The sequence below is a fragment of the Neltuma alba genome, unplaced genomic scaffold (assembly GCF_004799145.2).
Source record: "Neltuma alba isolate B1F8T4 unplaced genomic scaffold, ASM479914v2 tig00005331_pilon, whole genome shotgun sequence".
Taxonomy (NCBI): Eukaryota; Viridiplantae; Streptophyta; class Magnoliopsida; order Fabales; family Fabaceae; genus Neltuma; species Neltuma alba.
In genome coordinates this window covers 14531-25531 of record NW_021634063.1, presented here as the reverse complement: position 1 = coordinate 25531, position 11001 = coordinate 14531, and the positions used below count along the sequence as shown (strand labels likewise).

At 36.3% G+C, this 11001-nt stretch overlaps 2 pseudogenes; one reads left to right on the top strand and one right to left on the bottom strand.

Moving 5' to 3' along the window:
- The first annotated feature begins 47 nt into the window (after nt 1-47).
- LOC114747464 (transcription initiation factor IIF subunit alpha-like) lies at nt 48-4721 on the top strand (annotated as a pseudogene).
- A 907-nt stretch (nt 4722-5628) lies between these two features.
- LOC114747463 (early nodulin-like protein 2) lies at nt 5629-9422 on the bottom strand (annotated as a pseudogene).
- Nucleotides 9423-11001: the final 1579 nt, after the last annotated feature.

Genomic DNA, 11001 nt, shown 5'->3' with positions numbered 1-11001 from the left:
CTTCTGTTTCTGGGATGCAGCGGCCTGATGATCTTTTGTAATGTTGACAGGAATATAATGTTCGTGCAAGTTCTAGCAATGACAAAAACTACTTCATCGGAAGATTTGTTACTGGATTACCTGATTTTTCGAAAAAGAAAAGCGCTGAAAATAAGTGGTCTATACAGAAGGATGGATTGCAGGGCCGCCAACTTACTGATGCTTTGCGGGTAATGAACCTATCCTTGCTATGTAGGCCGCCATCTCCTTGTTTCTGATTTTTATGACGGATGCCTTGCATTTGAGTATGTCTAGATTTTGACATTACATTACGATCCTTATATAAGGTAATGTCAAGTACAAGGCTTGAGTTGCTAAAGGGACATATGTGGTTATACAGGACAGAAAAGGAAACTATTTTGGTCATCTTGTCATTGTATAATTGCCAATGAATTGTGGGAGATTATAAATTTTCATTTATTCCATAATCAAACACAATTGGTTGAGTACATCTTTTTGGCATGATAACTTGCATGACTGTCAATAGGAAAGGGCTGATCATGTGGTTCAATCGTATTTGTTTTAACCCCTCACCCTTAGATTTTTGTTTTATTTATTTATTTATTTTTTGATGAATTTATGCAGGAGAAGTACAAGAATAAGCCCTGGCTCTTGGAGGATGAAACAGGCCAGTCGCAGTACCAGGGTCAACTTGAAGGTGCACAATCAGCTACATATTACTTGCTGATGATGGAAAGGAAGGAATTTGTTGCCATTCCTGCGGGTTCCTGGTATGCTTATTGTGTTTATAATTGTTTTGTGGAAGATTTTTCTTATGATTTCAGCTTTGATTGTTTTGAAGGATTATTATTAATACTATTTGAATCCCCGGTCAAAGAATTTGAGCAGATGGGTAATATGCATATTTGTCCTTTTAGGTACAACTTAACAAGGTTGCACAGTATAAGCAACTGACTTTGGAGGAAGCAGAAGAGAAGATGAAAATAGAAAGAAAACTGCTGATGGCTACGAAAGGTGGATGATGATGAAAGCAGCAAGTAATGGTCCTGCTGCATTTGGTGAACATGGAAGGTTTGAAGACAAGGAAAATGGTAATGGTGGCGGTGGCGGTGGCGGTGGCAGTGGTGGCGGTGGGTGGAGGAGGGAGAGGACGTAAAAAAACCAGTGATGATGATGAAGGTCATGTCTCAGATAGGGGGGAAGAGGATGAGGAAGAGGAGGCGGCAAGGAAAAATAGACTTGGACTTAATAAAAGAAGTGGTGATGATGATGAAGAAGGTCCAAGGGGAGGGGACCATGATCATGATGATGATGATAGTGAGAAGGGTGAGTATAGTCTTGTTTGTTCGTTCTGTTTTCCGTTGAGTATGGCTGTAATGTTTATTAATGGCTTTTCTACGAAGTCTTGTGCTGAAATGATCTATTTTCCATGCAATTCCACGCCACAGTCATATTTAATTGCTATAGATTAGGTAGATGTATGTCATTGCTTAGCCAGAAATGACAATAGAATAAAGTAACGGTTGCAGACAATAGGAACCGTTTGTTCCTTTCTCTTCTGGATTCATTGTTGTGGATCACAATGCTTAACGGATCTTATAGCTTAGAGAGTGATGATGTGTGAAATCACATTGTCTGGGCAAGTAAAATTTGGGGATCTGAAGTTTCACAAAATTTTGGTTTGGAAGCATTAATTTGGGCCTTAGAGGAGTATGATAGGCATTAAATCTAGGAGAAAACATACGCAGCTTATACGTAGTGCCAAGAGCCTAACAATTTGTTGATTTTGTAGGCTAAGACGTTAGGTGAGGCCTTTATAAAATGATATTGCCCATTGGCGTACTTTGTAAATGTGATCATATTATGTTATATTGTGAAAGCTTAACTTCGCATGAATTAAGAGAATATAGGATGTTCCTTTATATATTATATATGCTAATTAGTCATTTTATATTTTATGTGCTTATTCTTTTTGATGGATATAGTTACACATCTATTATAGGTGATGATTGGGAGCATGAGGAGATATTCACTGATGATGATGAAGCTGTTGGTAATGATCCTGGGAAAGAGAAGATTTGGCTCCTGAAGTTCCTGCTCCTCCTGAAATTAAGCAGGTTATTATTATTTTTTCAGATAATCAAGTGGCATTTTGACTGAGAAATTTATGTTCTAATTGCGCAGTTGGTATTTTGCATGGTTGTTTTGGTGCCATGTCTTTACCTACATCTATAGCTGGATTTTGGGCCCTTTTTTTTTTTTCCCCGTACTCCATAAAAATGTAATCACTGAGGATGCAACTAGTTTCTGTAGCAAGAAGAAAGTTATTTAGACAAATATGGAAGTAGTTTTTGTTGGAAAAAAATTAGAGATCATACAGGCAACTGTTTAAGGATAATTCATCTAAACATATTTTTATTTGAGCAGTCTATTTAGTGATTCAATTGGAACTCTGGAATTGGACCCAAAGAATTTTCTTTTTTTTTGTTTTGGAAATTGTCCTATGAGCATAGACGTTGACATAACAAATGCGAAGTATCTAATGTCTATTTGAAGCATTGATTTTAGTGGTCGAACTTGTCAGGCATAGGCATGCTCTGATTGCGATTGTGCTTCATAGGAAATTGTCCTGGCTAATTTTTCTTTCTTTCTTTCTGGGTGCTACTGTAGTTTCACCAATACTTTATTCCTTACATGGATCTAAGCTGTCTTATATTATAGCTAATATTTATCCAGTTGTTGAAAGTCAAGTCCGCGACCTGCTCCTTGAAGTATGACGACTTATAAAAGCTCTAAAAGTGCTTTCTTAAATAGTGATGATTATTGTCCATAAAGATGAAGATGATTTATTTTTTTCCCTTGAATGTGTTATTTATGGCTTATAATTTCAGGATGATGATGATGAGGATGAAGAGAATGAAGAGGAGGGAGGTTTAAGTAAATCTGGCAAGGAGCTGAAGAAGCTGCTTGGTCGAGCTAGTGGGATGAATGAATCTGAAGCTGAGGATGATGATGACGACGACGATGTATGGACTGTGTGCCTTCTTTTCTCTTTCAATTATTCGTCCTTTTCTTTGATCTTGGGGCAACTAATAACATCACCGGGTAGCAAAGCTTTGTGCAATGCAATACCTGTTTAGTTATCTATTGATTTTGCATTTGCTATGAACCTCTGACTTGTCAGAAAAGGGAAGCAGCTGACTCAATTGATTGGATTTCATTGCGACCCCCTAAACTCTTGCAAATGATTATCAACTCTAAGATGATCTTTTTCATCTCTTAATGGGTCAGTCTGGTTTGTTTAGATGGATGATGAGCTTCCAGCTGTTGTTGCTCCAAAGCAGAAGGATGTTCCTAAGGAAGAACCTGCTGACAACAGCCCTTCAAAGCCTGCACCATCTGCACCTGCTCGAGGAACTCCTTCAACTTCGAAGACTTCGAAGGGGAAGAGAAAATTAAATGAGGAAACAAAAACACCTATAGCACCACCAAAAAAGGTGAAGACAGAAAATGTATGTCATTTCTTGTTTGATCTTGCTTCTATGGAGGCTTTTACTTTTTTTCTTTCTGAGGGAGAGTATGCGAACCTGATAATTCCTAGAGCTTGGATAACTCCTAAAAACGTAAAATTGATTGAACATGCAGAACTAATAATGGCCGAATTCAGAAAATTCTTTATACTAATTTGGACAAAAATTCCCCTAATTAAACTCAAGTGTTTTCTTATTTATGCTTCAAATACAATATGGCTTCTTTACTTTCTATTAGAAGTTTTCTGAAAAGCTTTTGTTCTGGAAGCATTGATTTTCGAATATTACTTGAACAATTTCTCTTTTAGTTGATATTGAAATTTGAAAGTCCTAATTGGCCCATGGAATAAATCAGGAACTAAAATCATCTGTCAAAGATGAAAATGGGCCTGCACCCAAAAGTAATGCGCAACCAAAAGGTACACCACAACCTTCATCAAAGCAGGGTCATCTGCCACCACAGCTTCTGGGCCTGTGAGTGAGGAAGAAATTAGGGCTGTTTTAATGCAGAAGACTCCGGTGACCACTCAGGATCTTGTTGCTAAATTTAAGGCTAGACTGAGATCTTCAGAGGTAAGCTCTGCGAAAAGATTTTACTTTATCCTCTATTATGCTGAATGCCTTTCCTGTAATCTACATTCTTATCTCACTGTCACAGTATTTCCTCTCATCCTGCCTTCGTTAACTCATTTTTAATTCATATTTGATTAAATTTTATATGTAAAATTTTAAAAATTGATTGCTGTTATTTAAGAGACTTACTTTATGTGTTATATTTTGTATGGACCAACTTGTTAAGATAATGCTGACTGCCAATAATCTTATGGTTGTTTGGGGAAGGAGTGCCTTGTTTAATTAGATGGACATGTAAATTGTGTGCAAGATAGGAGTGCATAATTTGATGTCCTGTTGAACATGTTTGAGGCCGCCCAAGGATTATAATAATGCCAGTTAAAGATATTGTTATGGCATGTCGGCATATCCTGCCAAGTTTGAAATGACACCTTGTGTTTCGTTGCTATATGCAGGACAAACAAGCTTTTGCTGAGATCTTGAAGAGAATCTCTAAGATACAGAAGACTAACGGATCCAGTTATGTTATATTGAGAGATAGGTGACTGATGCATTGATTGGTGGTGGTAGACGATTCAGCAATATGGGAAGTGAATTCATGAATTGGTGCTTCTTAAATTCACTCCTCACTCTTTGTATTTGTTTTTTTTCTTATACAGAATACAGAGTAAAGGAAAAGAAAGAAAGACAATACTGTCTTGGATTATTTTCCCTACCTTTTGGGCCCCACTTTTGAAATTCTATATTGTATCTTACTACTCGTGATTTTAGTTCTGATGATGACCAATATCAGTGGACAACTCTGAGTTCTATGGTTTTCCCCATCTCTTCCCTCCCACCCCCAAAATCAGAAAAGGACTAGAAAAAGTAAGGGGTTTTAGATGTTACTGATGGAGCACTAGTATGATATTGTAACAACCATCCTTGGTTCAATAGTTGTATGCCGAGAAGTATCTACCATCTAGTGTTTTCCTCAAGTATCACTAAGTCCTTTGGTGTAATTTAATGAGGCTCAGGGGCCTTATATGCTACCATTTTAGTGGTGTCTGATTTCTATCAAGAACTAGTAGGATAATGCTATCAGGATATTCAGCATTACGAAGTTATAGTTGCTGTATTTTTTTCCCCTCAGAACTTTCAGCTGTCAGGTTAGGAATTTCGAACAACATTTTAATCCGTTGTGAAGTGTAGAGGCTATTAATCTGATGTACGAGGATGTTTATTTAAAGCAGAGGTCGTCACAGTATATGCCCTTGTACTAGCAAAATTGTCATTGTTTGTTTTTCTTTTCCGCTTTACTTTTTTAAAGTTTTAGGGTGTTCCCCTTTATTAGTAACGGCAAATTTGAATGCATGCTCATTCAAGTCCCTGACGCCTAGTCTATAATAGGGAACCATTTTAGACGATGGAACCCCGGAAATCGTTGCGAATCAAATTGATTCTCTGCTAGAGCACTTCTTCAGAAAAACGCACGGGTGGCTGATGACAGAGTGAGATGATGAACAAAACCGGAGAGACGATTAAATGAGAAGAATACGATTCAGGTGGATCACCTTCTAGTAGCTTTTATTCTATATAGAGCTACAATGCCATTAATCAGTATGGCAGTTTTGATACTAATGAAACATAACCAGCAACCTTACTAATTTCACAAATCACAGTCACATGGCGTAGGACATATCCAAATCCCCACAAAAGTCCACAATACAAGCATTAACATATCAGATCCGAGAACGACATAACTAGTCTAAGAGTCTTGGATTCTTAGATAGTACAAACAATCAAATATGGTGCTTAGCCACACACAAAACATCACCGTGGAGACGCAAAACATGAGAATGAGAACAGAAAATGAAGAGACTTTATCATGATGAGGCGAAGCAGAAGGAACTACGGGACCTTCAGCCTCTTCAAAATCTGCAGCAGCAAGGGCTTCACTTTCACCAGAAGCCATCATCATGGGCTGAACCTCTACGTGGAGCTTCAGGCCATTGTTGCAATTGTGTGACTCAGTGCTGAGGAAGTACCTGATCCCTTCCCTCTCCAGCGGGATCGCTTGTAGACCGTCCGTGTACATCCTGATGGGGTTACTCGCATCGCAAGACTCATATTCTCCTTGCTTTTCACCTCCGCAATTGCCCCCTCTGCTGCGGAGTCCGGGATCGCTGCCCGTTTCAAAAAGTTGTGTGAGCGCAAGTTCAAAAAACTGTTTTTTCGTAGACAGTGCCCTTGGTTGGACTTGGACAAAAACCTAAGGCGTTAAACAAAACTCTTGTACCTCGTACATTGTAAAATTATTTTTAAGAAGTTGATCTACATAAAATGTTAAAGAACTCAGGAAGAATCTGAATCTTATCCATTTCTTTCTTCACTTGCTTAAATCTACCAAGAATACAGAAGTAGTAGGAAGGGCAATGCGATTCTGTTTTTCTAGTTGAAACACCAACAACATTCAGAAGGGTAAGGCCCGAAAATCATAAAGAGCGCCGTACGACAGTCGTTTTGTTCCACAGAACACACACACACACATATACATGCGGCAATGTTATACTCCTCCAGTCCTTAATATAAGACCCATTTAACTAATTTGATTAAATATTAGGAAGTTAGGTAAGTTAGTTAATTATAAGAAAAGTGACACATTTTTCCTAAAATACCATAATCATCTTTTTTAATACCCTCTCTCCCTCTTCTACTTGATTATGGTTGAGGGAGTATCCATAGGGGTAATTTAGAGAAAAATGATAAATATGAGAAATGGGTCTTATATTTAGAACCAAAACCAACTCAAGAATTGGGTCCTATATTAAGGACCGGAGGAGTATTATAGCATCATGGGGGGAGTCTTTCTTACAGATTTCGTCGCCGACTCTGAAGGTTCTGGCTGACGACCAGGCAGAGAGGTGGGAGTATGGGTCCCATCCGCGGTCTCCTCCTGCAACATGGTGCACCTTGGCAGCTCCGACCACCACCGCGGTGGCGGAGATCACAAGCACAGCAAGAGAAATGCTCGTGTCAAGTGATGAGCCATAGCCATATTCACTGAACTGGTGAAAATGGCGCAGAAAAGAAAATAATAAAGGCAAGAAAAGTAGAAGGAAGAAGAGTAAGTGAGCAACCGCTTGTCATGCTAAGCCAAATTCAATTGCACTGTGACGACCATTAGGTGGATAGAGGGTGAGCCGGCTAGTGAGTGATACTTTTTCTCACACTAACTTTTAACGGATCCAGTTTCCCTGCATGCTCATCACCGAAACGCAGCGTTCTAACACTAAAGGAAGAAATCCTGGCCATTGAATACATGAAAAATCCTGGTGATATGCACAAAAATTTTCAATATGATTATTCTTCAAATATTAATTCCAATATAACACTACCTCCGGTTCCAAATATAAAAACTAATTAAAGATTCAATTTGATTATAATATAAGATCTTAATTAATTTTATCTCTCATATATATATTTTTTACAAGTTTGTCCATATGGTGATTGAACATACTAAAAGGGTTTTCATTCTGGTACACATGGTTAACAAAAGTATTTTAAGAAACAAAATACTTATTTGATATAAATAATTACCTTAACTAATTTTTTTTAATATTCATAAATTAATTTTCTAGCTCTTACATTAATAGAAAGTAGTGATTATTAAAAAAAATACTACATCAAGTCCTTGATATAAGATCTAAATAACTAATTTGGGTAGATTAAGAAGATTAGTTAAGTTGGTTAATTGTAACAAGTATGTGTTGATTTTTCTAAATTGTCCTCTTTAATTATGTGCATCGGAACTATTTCTTGGTGGGAACCCTTTATAATCAATATAAGAACATTTTAAAGAAAATATTATAAATTTGAAAAACAAAACAGATTAAAATCTTATATTTAGAAATAAATTTAATACTCCTCCGGTTCTTAATATAGGATCCAATTATTGAGTTGGTTTTGGTCCTAAATATAAAACCTATTTTTCATATTTATTAATTTTTTCTAAATTACCCCTATGGATACTCTCTCAACCATAATCAAGTAAAAGAGGAAAATGGGGTGGTATAAGAAAGATGATTATGATAGTGCTCAAAAAAAAGAAGAAAAATGATTATGATATTTTCCTAATCTAATCAAATTAGTTAAATAGGTTTTATATTAAGAACTATAAGAGTATCTAATTAGTTTTCATATTAAAAATTGGGTTAGTAAGCAAAACCTTAGAGCTGCCCTTCCCTAAAAAAAAAAGGACGTTAAGCGTGTCTGATATCCTCCATCCTGGGTTAACTTTGAGACAAAATTTTTCTAAAGAGCCCAACAAAAAAGATCACGTCGATTAAATGAATGGAGCCTCTGACTACTTTAATTAAAACGGTACGTATTGGCTTGACCAGGTTCGACTCATATCCATCTAGGATTATCAATTGGATTAAATAAATTGAATAATACTGCCTCGAATACTTAATATAACAACTAAGAGGTAAGAGCGAATTGACTAATTTAAATAAATTATAAAAATTAATTAAGTTAGTTATTTATAATAAGTAGGTATTTTTTTACTTAAAATACTTTTACTAATCAAGTGTTATTTGATTAAATATTTAATATGCAACATTATAAAGACTATTTTAAAAAAAATAAATATGATAAATAAAATGGATTGGGGTGGATGAAAATAAAACTTAACTAGTTTTTATACAAATGACCAAATAATAATAAAACAAAAATTTGAGTGTATATATATACACATCATGCATTGTCAATTTGTCATACTTGGGAATAAAGTTGACCACGCGTGCAACTCGAGCAATGCATAATTCATGTTTTAATTCTGGAAAACAAGTGATGAGTGAGAATCTCGCGAACCATGAGCTGGTAATATTATATTATTTTAAGCCTTCTTTTTTTTTCTTTTTTTCTTTTTTTAACAAAACAAAGGACGTCCCGGTACAGTCCATGGAGTAAAATCTTCAGTAGTGTAATTAAAAATTTAAAATCTTCCTATAACACACATGCATAGGTTAAAAGAAGAAAAATATCAAAGTACACAAGCGATATCCAACAAATAATGAGAGTTGAGCCTAATGTGAGGAGTTAATCTCAAGATTTACTAAGAAAAATACGCGATTGAGTGTACCCGAATATGAGTATGCCTGCTCAATCAAAGAGAAGCTATATATATATATATATATATATATCCACTGAAATGGTGTGATTTTCCAACTCATAAGAGGCTTCTGGGGTAGATGATGAGCTTTTACCTTCTGCTAATGGCATGGGATTTATATTCTGAGCAGTGATGAATTTGACAATCCACCATAATGCCGACATGAGACAAGATAGGTATAAAAGCGCTATTGAATCCCAACAAAACCATATGGATATGCCATAACAAGTTGCACAAATTCTTGGAGCATCATTAAAACTTCACAAATTAATTAAGAAACTGCATCAACATCAGTATCGTACGTTTTTAATGAATTAGAAACTTGACTTGTTTTTTTTTTTTTTCAGAGCCCGGAAGAGAAGGAGGCATGAGGAAGAGTGGTCACTGCAAGTCTGAAACGAAGCTCGTCCGGCGATTCAAATGATCCTCCCCCACAATTTTCTTCCAACCTCACGTAGAACGAATCCTCACTTGTATTACAATGACTGTGAGGCTCCTCTTCTGGTGAGTATAGTATCACCACGTGAGGAAGCTTAAAGCGTACCTTTTTCTCCTCTTCTTTAACATTCACTGATAAACATTCTTCTTCTTCTTCTTCTTCTTCTTGTTTACAGTTATTATTGAACATCATGGGTCTGTCCAAGCACATGCTGTCTTTAGCTTCGCTTATCGAACGCCTGGGAACTTGTCCCGAAGAAGAAGGATGAATCTTTTTCCTAGGGCTCTTGAATCCAGCTGGAGAATGTAGGAGGCAATCCTCTAGTGTCAATGAATAATCCCAAGACTCCAAATCCTTCTGCATCTGCAGGGTCAACTTCTTGTGGTGTTCCTTGTCCTTGAACCTTCTTGTTTGCTTATCTGGCAATGATCTCTTGGGACACTTGGATTTGGGTTCTGCAGATTGTTCTGCAGATTTGGGTTCTGACGAATGCCTGAGACAGCTCATCCCACAACCCATGATTCAGATGATAAAATGTGATCAGAAATATCAGATGAATGAGAGGTATATATATTATAAAGTACTCCTCCGGTCCTTATTATAAGACCCAATTTGACTTTTTATTTGGTTCTAATTATAAGACCTAATCCATTTTGTTTCTTATATTTATGCATTTTTTTCCAAGATAATCCTTCTAATAATGATAGTTTAAGCCAATATACTTAATTAGTAAGGATATTTTAAGAATGACAACACTTATTTATTATAAATAACCAACTTAACTTACTTCCTTAATCTCCTCAAATAAGTCAATTGGGTCTTATAATTAGGACCGGAGGAGTAGATTCTATGACGGAGAAATCATTAGTGAAAATTTTACCTAGATCTTCACGAGATCGAAATCACTGCTTGGTTTTTATCAGTAGTATACTGTGAGTTGAGGCTTATCAACTTTGTCTCTGACTTCATAATCAAGCCTAACTTGATGATAAAGTAATACTAATACTGGTTCAAACCGTATAGGTCATTGTTTAGGACAATGTTTCGAGGTAAATATATTTCCGACTTGTTCTATTATGCAAAGGATTATTGACAACGTAAACAAAAGTACAAGAACGTTAGTTACGATTCTTAATGTAGATTGCAGACAGTTGTACTATATGGTGATTTTACAAGGACTAGGCATTGGCCCACAGATTAATCATTGGAATATAGTGGTTGCTAAATATATATTCATGGCGATAAAATCAATGGCATAGGGAAACTGAAAGATTACAGAATATGGTGATCAGTTTGAAAATGCA